At 38.5% G+C, this 19424-nt stretch overlaps 1 protein-coding gene across 1 annotated transcript in view; it reads right to left on the reverse strand.

Moving 5' to 3' along the window:
• The window catches only part of LOC128072690 (translation initiation factor IF-2-like), a 33661-nt gene that overhangs the window by 3476 nt on the left and 10761 nt on the right, over positions 1–19424 (reverse strand). The window lies entirely within an intron of this gene.

A 19424-nucleotide genomic window follows, 5' to 3' on the forward strand; every position in this document is an offset into this window, starting at 1 on the left:
TTATATCGGTCTGGTGAGATTATTATCTCTGACACTATCTTATGCAGATGCAGGACTGGAGCTGATATTAAACAATAGTAATGATATTTGGAGTTCATCCAGTATGATCTTCATTGTTTGTGAGAGTGGCTTCCACATAGTTATTTGATCCATAATTTCTCATTTTTCATTAAACATATATTTCTACATACACTGCACGCAGCTCTGTGGGATGCATTTTCCTTTGCAAAGTCAAAAGGGATTGGTTACATTTCTCATCAGGATGAGAAATTAAGTTCCCAGAAAATACACTACCACATCTCAAACGCTTAATTGATTTAGACAGATTAAGAGAAAATAGAGACCCCCCTTCACAGTGTATTCCCATTCTTGGTGTCAATCAGCAGGCTTCAGTCGAAGAGCTGCCACTGCAGCAAAATCCATCTCAGATTAATCCGGAGAATTCTGCTTGTAATCTGTTCTCAGCTGTACGGATCTGAGAAGATTTCAGAGCTTTTTAAAAACCTCATATATTTTGAATATTTTGATTTAAAGAAGTATTTGACATCTGAGATCAAAACACACCCAAGCTGCTTTATTTCCTGACTCTCACCAACGAGGATTTCTGCTGGGTCTTTCCTGAGTCAAAAATACCACAAAACCAACATTTCTTGCCCTTCTTCAGGACACCTGCTTGCCACAAACCAACAAATGCCAGGATACGCGATTTCTTTTCAAAAGTGAATCAAGCTCAACACAGGTGTGAGCCAAGGTCAGCTCTAGCTTTGGCTAAAGCTTTCTCTTAGTTTCACCGTTACTCCCATTCCTAATTAAAAGTTTATTGAAGCACTTTGCATACTTTACTGTATTAAAGAAGCAATTATCAGAGTGAAAAGAAAAACTGTCAATTCTGAAAATAGCTCGGACTGTTCATGTGTCATTCTCAGTATATGCTGAAATAGCCAGAAAAACGTGGCTCACACTGTGGATTGCACCAGATACCCACACACATACAAGTAACCCTCCCTCCGCCTTCTCCACCCGAGGCTCATTTTTTGCAAAACACACACATAGAATTGAGCTGTGCTTTCTGCCAGTGGAGTGAACTATGATGGAGCAGAGCACAAAGGAGTCTATTTTTTCTGTGGCATACATAGGATTTTCCCACAGAGTACAGTGTGAGAATTAGGATCAGATGCTCCTTGTCACCCACACATTGCAGGCTCAGGGGGAAGCAGGCTGGTTCTTGTTCATGGATCTCATGACCACACCTCAGGTAAGGCCCCATGTAAATTGAACATTTGCAAATCAGGAGTACCAAATTTTTACCCAGCTCCTGACAGCTTATCCTCCTGTCTCAGCTGTGCCAGAACTCATCCTGCCTGAGCCGCCAGTGCTCCTATGCCATTAGAGTTGGTGCTACCAGTTCACATTCCCTTCTCCTTCTCAATGTGCAGCTCCTCACACTGTCTGTGCTTTGTCTCCATCTTGAAGTACTACCCTGTACAGCTCACACATATCCAAGAGGGAGACTGAAAAGGATGTTAGTGGCTACACACAAGGGCAATTGAAAAAGCATGCTACGGAAATCATATTCATAGGGAAAAAAAAATGAACTCACACAGGTGTTTCGCTACTTCTGCTGTGACTCCTCTAGGCATCAAAACAGGTGAGTTTGCTGCATGCTAATCAGGAAAAAAGAACATCTGAAATATGCATCTGCACATGAGCATCTGTGCAGAGTTTCTCCAAAGCAGTTCTCTAGTGCATTTCTTTTCCTATGTGGGCCTCTTTTGTACTTTTTTGTGCCAAGAGGCTTATTTTGTATAGGTGAAGAGACCCACATCCACCAGCCATCAGGGAGTGCTATTAATATGCAACATCTTGAATGCATGAACTGAATGACAAGCTGGCAGAGTTTGAGACTGTGTGGTCCAAGTTTATGTCTCTCCCTGAAGAGGTGAAAAGCCCCTTCCCCATATCTCTGCCAAATTGTGCCAGAGCTAAAAGAAAGAAGAATAGGCAACCTATTATTTATTTATTTATTTATTGCTTCTCTCTTCCTAACACCTTATTTTTCCTAGCCGCAGTCAATGTGAATTGGCCTGTTGCTACTGTTTAATTTCAAAACAGATCACAATAGCAGAGCTTGTGGTTTTGCAAACTGTGGAACAAATCAGAAATATCTGTTAAGCCCTCTCATGCATGTGCTATTTTTTTGGATGTGTGAACACTCTCCATGTTGTGTCCATAAAATACTGAGTTAAATTATGGTCTTAACTATGTAAACAGGCATGTTTACAGTTTTCTTTTAGTTGCCCAGTGTCACCATGCAAGGGTTAACTTGCCTACATTTTCAGCCTATATTATTACATGCCTGCATAGATAAAAAGGGCAATCATGGTATTCTGAGTAACTTTGTCCTATCACCAACTGCTCAACTTTGAGGCATTAAGAAAGAATTAGAGAAACAAATAGACATAAATTAAAACAATTGCTTCAGAATTCTGTGATAGAAGAGAGAGAACTCAAATGGGCTGGCATATGTCCACCTAGCCTAATGGCAACATCTAATATGTGAGTAGGACTGAAACAAGTCCTGGACAGCTTCCCTTGGTGGGGTATTCCCACTGAGTCCAAGTGGAATGGCTTTCCACCTGTGAATGGCAGTGTGGAAGGACACTCCAGCTTTGCTTTGGGATCTCACAAGCCAGGAATTCCAGACCAGCAACCTGTCAGAAACATCCTTCTTGCTGGAACATGGCCTGATCAGCACAGTCTACCCCAGCCTCCATGCAGAGGTACCAACAGAAACAGCAAACTGGCCTTTTTCAGATACCAGCTGTTAACCTGGCATCCCTGCTTCCCTCTGTGCACGCCTTTGTCATTCACTGAATCTCCGCCTGCTGAACAGCTCTTGGAATGAGTTAAAATGACTTTTGGGATGCTTTCTCTTGCCTTAAAGGACTCATCTGCTTGGTTTTTTTTTTCCCCCAGTCGCAGCAGAACATAGAAAATGATCTACCCAGAAAATATGAAAAATGGTTTCTATGTAAATTGAAGGCAATGTCAGCCAAATTAATTTGTTAACTTGATGTCTAAAAAATCATTTCATATTCCACACTTACAACTCACACTCTTTCTTATTTTCTACATAGTTGATCCTCTTTTTAACTGCTGCAACCATTTTTCACCATTCCACAAAGCAGGCTCAACTTTAAAATGATGCTTATCAATCACAAGGGAAATATCATCTTTTATTCCTTTGTATGAGACTTAAGTACTATCCCTTTCCTGAGAAAATTTCCTAGTATCTTACACAAGCAAAATTCCTTTTGATTCAGCAGTGAGGGGTCATTGGGAAGGTCAGTGCTAACAGAGAAACAAAATTACTAGTCAAAGAAACCATTTTGTGGAGCAATGTGAGAAAAACAGAAACTTAGATTTGAGTTTGGTAATGTTAAAACATATTTATGAGTACATATTTTTATAATGTTATTGAAAATATGTCTTTTTTCAAAAATCACTCATACAAATGTATTAAAATTTAAATAAGATCAAGAACCTCATAAAATAGACAATCTATTGATAGGCTTCAGCATGGGCATACAGGAGAGGGCAGCAAAAAGCCCTCACTTGTACTTGAAATTTAGGACGTATTGATTTTGAGCAGCTTGCCCACACAAACAGTGAAGATATTTTCCAGCAGAAGAGTCACCGGGGTAATTTAAACTTGGGCTGATACATCTTTGTTGTTGTGTGCATGTAACCTCCTGTGAGATCACAGACTGACGCTAGGCGCAGGCCTTCCAAAGAAGCAAAAATCAAAGCTTTGAATCATGCATTCATGGGCTTCTTGCTGAGAGAGAACTGAAATAATTTTAAATAAAATTCCTAGGTATTGAATAAACACTGTGGCAGCATGGTTAGCAGCAGCAGAAGCCAGCGGGCCCAGGGCAAGCAGCCTCTGCAGCAGCAGCAGCACCTGAAAGGCTTGTGGCTACCAGAGGGACCTGCTCTGCATGAACCCACATACTCTGCTCAGGTTGTCCTCTCGTGCCATTGCAGCAGGGAACACCTCTCCTCTGCACTTGCTGTTGGCAAGACAGCTGTGGATTTCCTTAAAATAAGAGGTCTGGAAATAGAAGGATATTGATTTAGGTCATCTTGTCAATCACAAGAAAGAACATCCCAGTAGGTATTACTTAAAGAGTATGTGTAACAGGATGCCTTTGTTTCTAGAGACCAGTGGATATAGCTATTTTTAATGCTGGTCAGATGAGCTACAATCTTCCAAAAATCTCATCTGAGACAAAATATTTTGCAGGATTTAAGCAAGACCAAGCAAAATAAGTCTTTGGCTGGGCCAAAATAAATTGGTTTCACCAACAGCTTCACTGGCACCTTGTGTGGCAGCAGCAGCTGGAGGGAATGCTGAGCAAGGCACTGCCCAGCTGGGCTGAGCTCGCAGAGCACCTGGGCTCACAGCCCTCCCACACTGCTGTTGGCACCTGTATTGACCAGGTTCCCGACTATGATAACATGGCAAGATAGTTGCTTTTTCTGAAATGCTACTCAAAGAATCACAGAATCATTAAAGTTGGAGAGACACTAAGATCCCCTAGTCCAGCCATCAGCTCATCACCACTTCACCGCTAACCATGGCTCTCTGTGCCTCATCTTTGCCTTAAAAACCTCCAGGGAAGCCTGTTCCCACAGTCCACCACTATTTCTGAGAAGAAATTTTTCCTACCATCCAATGTAGGATGTGAATGTGAAACCTCCCCTTAAATGTGCAACTTAAAGCCATTACCTCTTGTTACTGACACAGGTCAGCAGCCTACCACCATGTGGATCATGCTACATTACTCCCTATGCATAGCAGAAAGGACGCTGCCCACCCAAGGCCTGCAGCACCACAGTCCCTAGTATGTATGGCCAACACTGGCACTTGCTGCCAGCACAGACTGGGCAGCACAGAGACACACAGCACAGGGCTGCACAGTAAGGGCCACCAGACCCATGGCACAAAGAACTGCCAAGCACCCATACTGAATATAGCTTCAAAGCAGAAAAACTACCAAGGACCTCCAAAAAATAAAAACAAAAAGGTCCTTTTAATAGTCCTACACAGCTCTTACCATGAGCTCTAAATGCTTAGTGAAGAAGTGACCTTTACAAAATTATTGTTTATGATACCTAGATGTGTGGCAGCATAGGCACAGAGAGTATTCCAATTTATTTAAAAGGTTACATATCAAAACTGAATATGCAGTACAACCATGTTATCACATTGTATAGCTTTTACACAAGAAATCCTATCCTTTGCATGCATGCCTTCTAGGCACTTGGGCTAAATTCCTTCAGTATCAAAACTAGAGATGAAAATAATTTATTCATTCTTATTTTCTTGTTTATGAATTGTCTACAAAACTCTTAGAAACCTCCCCAGATAATTCCTAGTTTCAAATTACTCACAAATTTCTTGCAATAAATAATTTTCTAGCTTGCAGACTATTCAAACATGGGATTCAAGGTGCTCAGCACCTTTGCAAGCGAAGCATGCTGAATAATTCAGTTGTCTGAGTTTCAGAAACCTGATCTGATTTCTTTCAAGCTGCCTGACCCTCTTAGGGTACCTTATGCATCATAAACAACCTTCCCCCACCCGCTGTGCATTGGAGGCTCTGGCTTTGCCGGCTGAGGGGATGACCCAGCCCACCCAACACCTGCCCTCAAGCTGGCTCCAGAACTGAGTGGGAGCAGTGCTCTCCCTACACAGTACTTCAGTTCTTCAGTCCCCAAGTAGGAAAGTACCCAAACCAGCCACAGAGAATGTGCTTTTCATTTGACAGGATAAAAGATGAAATCAGGACATGTTCCAGCAAAATAAATGGCTAGGCTCTTAGAATCTCATAATCATTAAGTAAATTTGGAAAACACCACTCGACCATCTAGCCCAACCATCATCCGATCCCATCATCCCTGCTAAACCATGTCTCTCAGTGCCACATTTTCACATTTCTTGAAAATCTCCAGGGATGGTGACTCCACCATCCTGGGCAACCTGTTCCTTAATACTCTGAGAAATTTTTTTTCATAATATCAAACTTCTTATGCACTACACTGGTGAAACTCAGAAAAATAAAAACTAAACAAAAATTTAAAAAGCAAGCAAACAAAACCAAACCAAAAACAAAATTATAGATTGCAGTTATTAACAAACACCCTTCCTTGCCCTGGCAAGATCAGCAGCACTGCTGCAAATTTTGCCCAGGCTATTCACCCTGTGCAGTGCTCCTTCCTTCCTTGGGGTGTTTCAGTTCACCTCCTCTGAGCCAGCTCAGGGTCCTACAGCAACTCAGCAGGCTCCTGGAATCTTTACATGTCACAGTTCAGGTCTTAACCTGTTCTACCCAGCCCACAGAGGGGTCAGGTATACTCTCTTAGTGTCTGGGATACAAACATCAATGTGCCACACAGGACACGTCCTGTCGTACTCACACACTGACAGGTTTCTCCCCCTTGTCACAGAAGAATTCCTCAACTGTCCCTTCTATTGTACTCCTTAATATGAATATTTTTTGCAGGTCATCCTGCAAGCCACAACACACTCAAGATCACGAGATCACGCTTAAACTTGATATACCACAAAAACTATTTTATATAAACATCTTATTGGATTTAGAGCTTCTTACAAGTTAAAAGAAACTTATAGAAACCACAGATCTCATTTTGGAGTCAAATGACAGTAATCGATCACATGCATAGTGCTTTTTCTAAGCTACTTCAAATAATCAGCCTCTCCACTCTATCATGACTCCTGTGTCTTAAGCAGTTAAAAACACCCAACAACTTTCTTAAAATGATTTTGACTGGACGTAGTCATGGAAAATACTAGTGACAATTTCCTGACAGCACAAATGAGGAGAAGCCAGATTCTAAGATTCACCTCATGCTCAACTACAGTGTTCAATACATTAAAAAAAGAAAATCCTGAAATAGAAATCCACACTGTTTCTTATCTTCTTACATTTGTTGTTCTCATTTGTTTCTTCTCCTTGATGATTCCCACAGTTAACAAAGTAAGGGTTCATCGATGGTCTCCACACAGACAAAACCTTCCTTGTGTCCTTCAGATATGCAACATGGTGTGAAATTCAAATCTCACAATTCTAAGAATTTGTTGCTAAGCATTTATTTTCTGTATCTGAAAAGTCTAATTGAAAATTTGTCTTTGCAAATATTCATGAAAGTTAATTTCAAGTGCTTATATGCTCACAGACAGCAAATTCACCAGAAGTCATAGACATGATCAATTTGGAGTTCATTCCTGAATTGTAATGAATATTCATAGACATTTTAAACTATTCCTTTAACTTCAGTAGAGACTCATCAGCACTCATTTGCACCTCGTTTTTATTAGTGCAAATCGGGACTAGAAACACTGAAATCAATAGTTAAAATTATCGGGAAAATGCTTAAAGAGCAGAATTGAGCCATAATTTCTTATCTTCAAATTGAATAAATCTCGTTTCTTTTTTATTAAAAGCTGAGAATAATCTGTGATCTTCTGAAGTTATTGTTCTGCTGTCAGCTAGAACTATTTATATGCTCTGATACCAAACACTTCTTTATTTCTTCCCAATCCCTAAAAAATTATTCATCTGCAATATTTTTCCCCATTTCCTTGGATTCGGTTTAAATAAAATTTATAAATCTCTAATAAAATGATCTGAGTTGGTTTCAAATACTGCAAAGTTGAATATTAAGAATTCTTTCATCCATGAAAACTTTGACAAAATCAAGAAAATGGTGGAAAGTATTTTAGACAACAAATGTAAAAGGTTGCCAGTCACTTCATTGTTGAAACACTTTCCTAAGGAGCAATAATAGTAATACCTATCAGATTACTTACACGTTTCAAGTTGCTCGTGTGACTTGCTCTATGACAATCGTATGACAAAATTTTAAAATCACATTGTTTTGAAAAGCTTTAGACCTGGAACTTTCCCTTCTTCACATCTTATGATTTATTATTTCTCAGTTTGAATGAACTCGGCCATTCCTCATTTTTCTTGACTTTAAATTTATCTTGAAATTTTGGGATGACTCCTCAAGCTGTTTAGAAAGCTGGGACTGTATTAAAGGTTGCATTTTCAAAGATATTCTAGATGATTTAGAAGTATAAAGGTCTATTGACTTGTAGGCTTCAAAATACCTTAGTCATTTTTTATAAGGGGACCATATGTCTGGGGTTACTTGGCAATTTCAGCTTTCTTCCCAACATTATTTCATCAAAGTGATGCACAATGACATACATTGAGTTACATCACAAAAGCTAACAAAGGTAATTATGTTAGAGCTAATCAGGCTTGTGCTCTACCACATCAGACAAAACCCCTTCCAAAATGCCAGTGATGAACGCGATGCCAGTCATTCTTGAAGACTAACTATGCCCTTCTTCATCCTTTCTCACAGAAAACAATGTGAAAAAGTGTCTTTTAAGAGTGTATTCTCCAGTATTGCTGTACAGTGTAGAAGTCATAGATGCAATATTCGTATTTATTGTTTGCATTTATATGGAGCTAGTTCTTTCCCTACAAAAGAGTTCTCTTGAAACTCTGGGCACAAAACCAAAGCTAAGAAATCCAAAATGAAGCAGAGATGGGCTTTTTTCTTTTTTTCTTTCTTCTTTTTTTTTTTTTTTTTTTCTTTTTTTAGGTGGAACCATTTTTGTTAGATTATCCTAACATCTAAAATCAATATTTTTCTCCCTACTTACTCTTTTTCAGTGCCCAGCTTCTGGGCATGTTTTATACAAAGCAAAGTGAAAGGTTTGGCTTTGAAGTCGCAGAAAACTCACTGGCCAAGTGCATCAGCAATTCACAGAAATACACATGAAGGCATAGAGCAGATATTTGGTACAGATCAGAGAAACTACAGAAGCCACTCTTTCAGTTCAGCCTCATTTATTAGAAAGAACTGACATGATACTCTTTGTTGGAGTCCCTGCTATATTACTTACAGAACAACAGGTCAAACTTTATGAGTAATTTCTATTCCTGCCTTTTGCAGATGCAAAGGTCTTTACCACAATTGGATCATTTACCTCCCCAGAGATAAGGCATTGTAATTCCATCCAGCCTGATTGCTCTTCACCTTTATTTCTCAGATCACATTCTCCTGTTTTGCAATAATCACTAATTACCTACAATTCTGAAAATACAATCAAAACATGACATTTATTTCCTTGAATTTCCTTCTGTGTTGGAACACTGTGACATGCATATACTTCTGATGCTGACTGATTAGATAAGATACACCTTAGTTGAGGAACCTGCTTTAAAACAGGCTTTAATTCTGACTGCAAAATTATGCAATATTCTTCAGTACAAATAGCTTCCACCCTTGTCCACTTTCCTTCCTTATTCTCCCCGTAGCCATTTACTCAACCCTGAGGCTCTGAAGATCGTAGTAGCTGTTAGTCTACATGAAGAAACTGTTACATTCACATCAAATATGATATGCAAATACTCCATTGTAATTCATCTGTTTCTTTAGGCTAATTTATATTTTAATGAATTTGGTCATTGGGAATTCAAGTACTTTAGCTTCAAAAATAGAGCTTGTTGAAAACCTTTTGCTGAAAGATAATTTTCAAGCAGGTTTTTAGCCAGCTCAAATCATTGCTGCCTTATTTAGCGAAACAACACTTCAGTAAATAAGACAGAAATGTGACTTAATATAATAGCCCTTAATCTTGCATGTGAGATACAGAGATAGCAGAAAAACCATTGCACAAATAGGATAATAGTCAAAACTTCTGAGGTACTGTGTAGTTACAAACCACCTTCTGAAAATTATTCTAAGATGACTTTGTCATTATTTTGTTGCGGGAGTAGCTTTTTTTTTTTCCAGAAAATCATTAAAATTAATTTCAAAAATGCCATCAAGATTTAATAGACAAGCTCTGCTCAAGCAGCCGCAGGAATGGAATGACAGGAACAGCCATAAGGCGAAAGCAATGGTGCCCTGCCTGGAGTCACCACGGCTGATGGGAACATCACCTGCATCAAACCTCCTACTGACCTGAAGAAACTGTAAAGAGAGCACAGCCCCAATATGGGCAGTGACACGGCGTTTGGTGGGGATATTCAGAACTCACCTGGTAAAGCAAATTCTGACATTAAAATTTCCTTGGGCAGGGATGTAAGCCTTGCCCGCACTGGGTGTGGCACTGTGAGTTCACATAAAAGCTTAAAGGCAATTTTCCTATAGAAAAGCACCAAATTTGCATTTCACCTAGGCTGAATTTAGTCTGATGTCTGTACAAACCAGATTTTCCATGGGCAACACTCAGCTAAAGGAAATCTGAGCGTCTAAAGAAACCCCTCACACAACGGACATTTTGGAGCTCATTCATTCGCCGGGGATTGCTGACGGGTGCTGCCTGGAAGCCTGTGGCCAGGCTCTAGTCCTGCACGGTGGCAGTTGTTGGCTCTTTAAATAGATTACTTCAGTCTTGATGGAAAGAACATGCAGATTCAAGATCACACTCGGGAGGAGGGGGAAAGACAGAATGAGATTTAAGAGAGAGATCACTAACAAACCTCACACGCGGAAAACAATGGCAGTAAAATCCCAATGACAGAACAATCATTTATGTCATACCAGTTTGAGAGAGCATCGATTTAAATGGTGCAATCAGATCCATTTATTGCAAGAACTAAAAATACATGGAAACTGTGAAAGTAGATACAAATACATCCTTTGCTATATTTTAAACCAGTAGCATAGCTTTACTCAATTAGAATGAAATTCATCTTTTAAGAAATATCTAATTGGGTATGGTAAACTTATTTTATTTTAAAAGAAAGACATTGATGACTCCTAATTATACACATACGTGTTCCCTAAGTAAATTAGTTATTGTTAAAGCCATTAATGCTGAGCACGGCGTTATACAACAGTGTCATCTAGTGGTCAGCGGTCAGACTCCCCGCTTCAGCTGGAAGATGGGAACGGTCAATAAATAGGTAACAATGCTGTGCTCGTCTGTTTGTTTAAAAGATTGCATTGTTTCATATAGCTAAGTAAATCACCACTTATTTCATCCAATATGGTGGCAGGTATCTCAGCACGCTGACAGGAGGCGCAGAAGGACCAATAGTTGGGCACTGGGAAAAGGCAGGGCACGCCTATGCTAACCCATCACTGAATGCAAGGGCTGTGCCAGGTGCTTCTGCCATGACAGCAACAAGGCAGGCTTGGTTTGTTCCTCTGCCTCCAGATTTGCTTTCTGAACTCCTTTTGCTCCAGATTTACTGCTCAGGTTGGGGAAGTTTGGGGCCAGCTGGGGGTGTACAGCAGAGAGCGGTCCTGGCATGCCCCAGCTACCCCTCATCAAAGGGTTCAGCTCACCTCCTGGCTCAGGTTTGCAGTCCCTCACATTGAGCTCTTCTGCTTGACACCGTGTGCCCCTGCTGTATCCAAGAAAGCTTGCTAATACTGTGTTTTTTACCACCCAGCCAGCCTGCACTGGGGGAGGATGCTGTTAGCATGTGCTGCTTCCAATTGCCACATTTGAGACAAAACACACAGCGGAATAAATAATTGTATTTCACAAACCTGCATCCTGGAAGTGTTTTGTAACTGATGGGAAACAGAAAAAAGTAATGTGATAACAACACGCCTGAAAACCTATGCACCACCATGTCCCTGAACAATCTGCCATCAACATAGTTCCATGTCTACTGGTAGATCACACTGCATCAAAAAGAAGAAATGTATATTCTAGAACTTGCTAAAATTTCTGGATAATGAAATGACATTGTGAGTGTAGTTTTGAAAGGGACACCTCCTACAGGATTTGGTAAAAGCTGTGTTCTGTTAGTTATAGACCTTTAAAATGCAATACTGATAACATACAGACACATAGAAAAAGTATTTCTCAGCTTATTTCTGTAACAGGTTATTCTTCCTCCCAGAAAAGCCTTGGGGCCTGATACTAGTGATCTTGACAAATCAGGACAATCTGACATCACAAAGTTGTCAGACTGGCAAGCTGTGATCTTTAAGATAACCAAACAAAATTCAGATTTCACCTCAGTTTGCAGTTTGCACTGTTTTTTTCCAGACGAGTCTACTAACTAACCTAACATTTTCCTGAAAGAATTGAACCCTTATTTCTCCACACAAAAATATTATTGAGATCATAAAAAGTCTGGATTACATTTGGAATGTGTTGTTATGTTCCACAAAAAAAATTCAGAATATATTATACACAGATCTTCAGCATTAATCAATAGCAACCAGTGTTGTATTTAGTACTCCCCCTGATCAATGATATTATGAAAAGAAAGAAAGAAAGAAAGACATGGTAGAAATCAGCTTCTTTGTCAAGGTTTTTTGGAGGTAAGAAATAAATCAACGGCCAGGTTTAATGTATCAAACCTGATCTCAACCCAGTGTGGGCTTTTCCCTCTTCTCCACTGCTGGGTCCACTTACCAGGATTTTTCTCTCCATCCAACACACCAATAAGGGCTTCACTAAGTCAGCATTCTTCGACTGGATTGTTCCAGTGATCAATAGAGAAAGGACAATGATTTATTTATAAAGCAGCAATGCAGCACTGCAAGAATTAATTCTCTTCTGGAAATGTTTCCATTTTATGCATTCCCCACATAAAGGAATGCATAGTAAACTTCAGTGCAGATCTGCAGTGCAAACCAAATCCTATCCGTATCCTTTCATTTGTTTCTCTTTTGAAGCATTCCTGTGCTTTGGGTTTCGTGTGCATGTGTGTATGGTTGTTTGTTTTTATTTTTTTATTTTTAATGTAAAGCTTGTTTTATATCGATTTAGCAAGGAATAGGTAATAGCCATATCAATTTTCTCATAGTGAGACGTATCGGTAGAAAAACAGTTTTATAACTAGAAACAGAAATGACTAATCTATTGACTGTTACAAGCTATTCTGATTATACTTTATATAGATGATAAATAACATAGGCAAGTTTCGTATTCGTTTCAGCTAATGCAGACAGCATTGTTCAGTAACAGAAAAGTCCATGTCTGCAGTGTAACGTAATAGAAATTGATATTTTGCATAGGAAATGACATATATGTCTTGGAGTTTCCTATGTTGTAGATTATTACATTTGGAAGGAATAACATTCTGTTTTATGTTTTATGGCAATTTGTGAAAAACAAAAATGTATGTGAATCTTTAAAAAACAGCTTATAGCAATCTGAGCACATACTTAGAGTTTCACAAAAAGTAAATGGGATAGAAAGTATGTTTTGCGTCTTCAAAAGGAGAATTTTCCCCTTTTGAGTTGCGTGTTTCTTCATAATCATCATTTTGCAATATAATGTCAGAATGAAGCACGAAAGGGATTTTTTTTTCCAACAATTGGAATTGCCATGGCAACACCCCAGATCTCAGTTAAAGTTTGGTCCTGTACAGATAGTCACATTAGCATTTGTTTTTGTGCTGAGTGCAATGCTGCATGTGAAAAGCACTTCGGTCTCTTTAGTTAAGTATATAAGGTGTAATTTGATTATTTCTGAAATCTGAACTGTAAGATTTTGACAGCTCAATAAAAGGCTTCATCTTGAAAATCATGTATTTTCAAAAATGACACAAATCATCAAAAGAACATCAGGTACAGCTATCAATACCAAGAGCAGTTGTTTGCATCTCTAATCTCAATTATGCTGAATTTGAGTAACTATCCACTGTCTTTTTTACAGCAGCTCTTAACTTTCCCAAACATGTTAATCCTGCTGTATTCACAAGCACAAATACACAGAGACAGGTGAAATTAAGTGATGCATTTAAGCTACTAAAGAATTAAAGAAACTATTTTTTCCGGACATCTTTATGAATATCATTTCCTTCTACTATTGCATAGAATCAGTTGAAGGTAAATGCAGACATTTCTTCTCTGACACTTCAAAATCCTATCCAAGCTTTAAAGAAATTTAAATCCTTTAAATTAAAAATATTTCCTTCTGGTAACTCTACAAATCTGCAGAGCATGTACATGTAAAGGTATCTGGATGTGTTCATGAGGCTTTAACACCACTCTTCAGTTACGTAGAACAAGCTACCAGAAATAAAATACGGAGGGAGAATAAATGACCACACTAGCTGGAATTTGATTCCTCCCCAAGCAGAAAACAAAACCAGAAAATACTTTCTATCAAAGTAGCACATAGTTCATGTTTCAATTACTGATTTTTCAAATAGTGTGGAGATTGTTGTCTGAAACATGCTAGAAATATATGGGAGATAACTCGAATTGTTCCTAAATAAACTGGCCATTAAATAGGCAAAGTGCCAAAGTACCTAGTACAAATTTTGACAGTTCTGATGATAAAATAAATTATCTAAAATGCAAGATGAGACTGAAATCCTATTACAAAAAAAAAAAAAAGAGAATTCAGAAGATTTAACCATTGGGCAAATGTTACGAACCACACAAACAACACAGTACAAATCTGTGGTCTTGGTATACTTAAGCAGATATTACATACTCTGGGAAACGTATAGTGAAGAGTGAAACAGAAATTACTTTCATGCAGAGAGGAAATAACTTAAAAACAAGACCTGTATCTGCTTTCTCTTTAAGGGACAGCTGGATGAAGAGGACTGGCTGGGAAAGGGTCTCCAAGGTGGACAGTTGGAGTGGATAATCTTAGAGGGCTTTTCCAACCTTGGTGATTCTATGGTTCTAGAACGTGGCATTTAATGAGGTGGTCCTGGTTGTTATTGGAAAGAGCCTAAATTCTAACATTTTGTGAATATAGAGTCTGCTTGGAAAATACGCTGGTGTTTGAAGTGTTATATCTTCCTGTTCACATTATAGATACCACTTCCATTACCTTCATGGACCCAGGATGACAAGCCTAGCTGCTCAGATTAAAAAAAAATAGAAGTGACAAAGTGTGAGATGTATTTAAGGGTAGAATTAGCAAAAGTAAAATAAAAAATGATAAGGAAAAAAGCCCAGGGCCAGACAGTGTTAGCTGCTGTGGGACTGTTTCCAAGCACCCATCAGAACTTTACGACTTATTTAATTGCCCTAAGAGGTGTGCATTTCTCTCCACTCATAATATTGCTGCCTTAATACACTGGTATCCGACTGGACATACAAAGTGCTCAGAGCCAGGCAATGTGTTCCCAGATGCTTTTAAAATCAACAGCCTCAGCTGCTGCAAAGCCCCTGGCAGATGAGCCCTGTGTGTCCCAGCCCTGAGAAGCCAACAACCTGCTGCATCAAAAACAACTTCAGTGTGATCCATTTGCAGCTGGATGTTAGGATAGAGAAGGAAACTCTTTGCTACAGTTCTTCAGTATCATTTCACTTTGTATAGGAAATAACTTGGATCAGCTTGAAGACATTGGTATGTTATGAATTTGCTTTTCCAGACTTCATACTGCTAGGCACAAATGATTATTCCCCTTAATGAGAGGCAATAGATGAGCTGAGCTGTGAGAACTCCATACTTTGAAGACTGTAAATCAAAACAAAGAAGAGGGAGGGAGCTGGGAAGAAGAGGCAGCCAGCAGTGAGACCACATCACTGCGCATCTGGGCTTTTATGCTTTTCCATGCTGCCGTACAATTTTTCTACTAGCTCCTCTTTGAAGGAAATAATTTGTAGGTAGCTGTGTCACTGGTAGCTCTGTCTGCAACCATGCGATTTTATTATTCAGAGTTGTGTTTTAATAGTCATTTGAAAGCGTTATTGAAATATCTCAGTGCACATTATAGTGACTCTTGTACCAGTAACTAAAGATGCAGCCCCCAGGAAGTGCCATTTATTTCAGCAGAGCACAGCTGCACTAGAGGAAAAAGCCTGGGGCACCCGCAGCAGCAATAAGGAAGCAGAGGGAATCAGCAGCTTCTGTCTGTTCTGAAAGAGGAAATATCTCCTTTAAAGTATTTATGTGCAAACACTCTATACAATTACAGACATTTCTAGAGTTGCACCCCATTTGCTTTATTTCTGAATTTATTTTTCTTCAGGTGTTTTGATGATTTTGCTAATCTTTTCTTCTGCAAAGAAATCTATTCCTTGTAAAAAGTCTAGCAGCTCTTTTTTTGGTATCCAGCATGCCCACACTTGGAGGTTACATGCTCTGAAAAGCATATGCCCCATCTGACTTGTGCTTATGCTCTAAGGAAGGAAAAGCAGTGCTTGCAGAGATTTTCTTCCTATGCTTTTTTTTTTTTTTTTTTTTAACACTTAAAAAAATTACTATGATAATTAAAAAGTATTACTTTTTAAAAAACATTTCAATGAGGTTTACAATAGCTGCTGGAAATGGTTATTTACGCAGAGAAGCAGAAATGGGATAAAAACAAAATTCAAGTCAATTTTAAACCTTCCACCTATTCCTAAAAATGAGGGTTACATTTCTGATGACTCCAAACTTGGTACGTTTGGCTGTGTACCTCCTTCTCATGCTGTCAAAGTTGTGTGTTGTGATCTGCAACAGGTCACCTAATCTATATCAGCTGTTTTTCTTCTTCCTTCCTTGGCTGCCTAATTGATACAGTGAAATAATCAGGATGGACAATAGCAGTCCACTGACGATGCAGCATGGAGAAAAATGAGGCATGATATTCTCAAACACAATGCTCAATTATAATACTGGCATTAGAAATTCTTTACCATTTTATGATGCAAATAAAAAATCTGAGTTATGGAGGCTACATTTACACATATCACAGAAGCACAATTAAGAACAAGCAAATACACAACAAAACAGGAATCTGAATAATGATTAAACTTCATGGGGATGAAAACCTGTTCACGAAGGACACTTCCTCCCTAGTTCATAAGGGGGGGGGGGGGGGGTAACTTGTATTTATTTACTTAGGTAAATTTTCAGTGTGTACAGTTTCAGTAACTAGAAATGTGGATGCTACAGTTACCATAAAGAAAAATAAATAATGAAAGTCACCAAGACACATTTTTTCTCTTGTGCATTTTTAAAAATGACTTAGATTTCTTTTCCTATTTCCTTTATATGATGTCAAGAGACTAAAGTCCAAACCACCTAGCTATATCACTGAGAAAATAAGTCATATGACATGCTCAATTTTTAGAGTCATTAGCTATCAGCAGACATCATCTTAAGCAGTGGAGTTAAAAAACCTAAAGAGAAAAAGACAGAATATATTTGAGAGTAAAAAGCCTCTGTGGGTGTTGATGGAAGTATATGGAAGAAACCAGCAAGAACAGTGGATAATGGAAGATTGCTTGTGCAGGTAGTGGGCTTATCTATATGACAAATTGATGAAGAATGAGGAGGAAAACTATGTTGATTTAATGCTGGCAATTTGAAGCATAGGCTGCACAGCAGTTTCAGACAGAAATACCAAGATAAATTCAGAAGCAACCCTTGCTCTGACAGATTAATAAAATACCAGGAATTATTTGAGCTTCTTATAGGAAGGGATCACTAAAGAGCCCTTCGAATACCCAAGATATTGCACATATGAATAAAGGAAAGGCTCATCCAGCTCTTGCCTGCCTGTTATCAAGAACATGCTTTAAAATGGTATCCAATCTTTTCTAGAAGGCATGAAAAATACATATTAGAAGTGAATAAGAAAAGAATAAAGTGAACATCTGCTACTGATACAATTTTGTGAAAAAAAAAAAAAAAAAAAATTGCAATGGTAGAGCCTTCAAAGAGGAGACCTAAGAATAGCTTACCTGAAATAAGAAAAATATATTATACTGGGTCTTATGTTTCAACTTATGCTTTCTAAGCTTATTTGCAATAGGGATGTTCATCCAGCTGAATGGAAAACCCAGAATTTTTCTAACTTAAAAATAGGACAAAATGACTTACTGTAAATATTTCACTGCTCCTTTAATCACACCTGTGAATGTTGAGTTCGTCGGCGTTTGAGTAAATACAAAAGACAACATTTTCCAGAAAAAAGGCGTTGGACAATTTCAGGTCTGGCAGGTATTAAATATGTGGTCTGTATGCCATGGCTAATAATGTCAGTATAACCCTGTCATTAGAAATTATTCTCTAGCACATTTTAACTAAACAGCTACTTGGCTGGATTTCTGAGAGAAAGACTGACCTTACCAGCATTTTTATTTAATTCCAAACAATCCAACATTCTCAGAAAGCTGGTTGGCTCCAGAAACCCTTGGAAAACAATATGGATTAATTTACATACACTAAAAAATAAAAAAATAAAAAGATAAAATAAGTGGTCTTAGTACCCCTCTCTTTTCCCCAGAAAGAAAGGATTACTTCTCTGGAATAGTCAGTGTTTTGCCTTACTAATGAATTATTCACGGAAAGGTAGGACTCACTTTCTTTCACAGGGGTTACACAATGTCAAGTTAAAACTTGTCATTCTGCCAAGAAACACCAACGGTGTGGAATGATTCTACTGCAGATGACACAATCACTCCTTCTAATGATAAGCACTTGTGATGAGTGTATCTGAACTCCAGATCTGCAAAGGATGCCAAGAGTTACCAGCAATATGATATTTAATTTTGGGGAAACTGGAAGATTAAAAAGCTTCTATGAACAACTTCTACTCCCAGGTTTTATTTCTAATTTATCAGCATTGCCTAAACTTATTCATTGCACAGTCCTCTGCCAGCTCTATTTTCAACAGTGATAAGCACTGTAAACACTAATTTTAACAGTAAAACAACTCGTGTTCTAAAAATGCCCCACATTTTTCATCTCAATTCCATGAAGAATTGCTCAGGCCTCAGCCCACTGGACTATCCCAAAAGGCCTGGAAGAGCACTCATCATGAAATGTAAGAGTCACTTGTGTTCTGGTATCTGGCTGAAGTCTTTAACTGTCCATTTTTTCATGCAGTGCCTGTAGATTTAGTACAGAGAATGAGGTATTTAGGATGCTTCCAGTCAAGCTGTTAGTTCTGATAGTCAGGAAAGAATTTCTTTTATTAGGGAACATTTCTGGAGAAGGTCTGCTGTGGTTTTACACCTCATTTACAATAGCATTGCTAAAATAAAAATATTTTTTTTCCTCTAAACAATTTGCTGTTTACAACTTAATATATGCTTAGTGCCAGCACAAGGCTTAAAGCACTTACTTTCCAGAACAAAAATGTGCCTAGCGAGCTCAACTCTTACAGGAAAATCTTTGTAGATTCAAATGCTTTCTTGGTAATCTCTCAATCACTCTGCAGAAGAAAGTTCAGATCATTTTGTAGAGCTAGCTGTTTCCATATCAGCTGGAAGAGAATCTCACAGAAACTCCATCATCTGTGTTCCATAATTCAATTCTGGGTACTCAACGAGAAAGTAAAAAATTTAAATCCATGCTTGTACAAATCTTGATCTGCCTGTTCTGTACCAAACTAAGTTATGGGCATGGAGTTAAGGAGTAGTGCTAGACTGATCCACGCACAAAC

This window comes from Tympanuchus pallidicinctus, unplaced genomic scaffold, assembly GCF_026119805.1.
Source record: "Tympanuchus pallidicinctus isolate F22 unplaced genomic scaffold, pur_lepc_1.0 scaffold7, whole genome shotgun sequence".
NCBI lineage: Eukaryota > Metazoa > Chordata > Aves > Galliformes > Phasianidae > Tympanuchus > Tympanuchus pallidicinctus.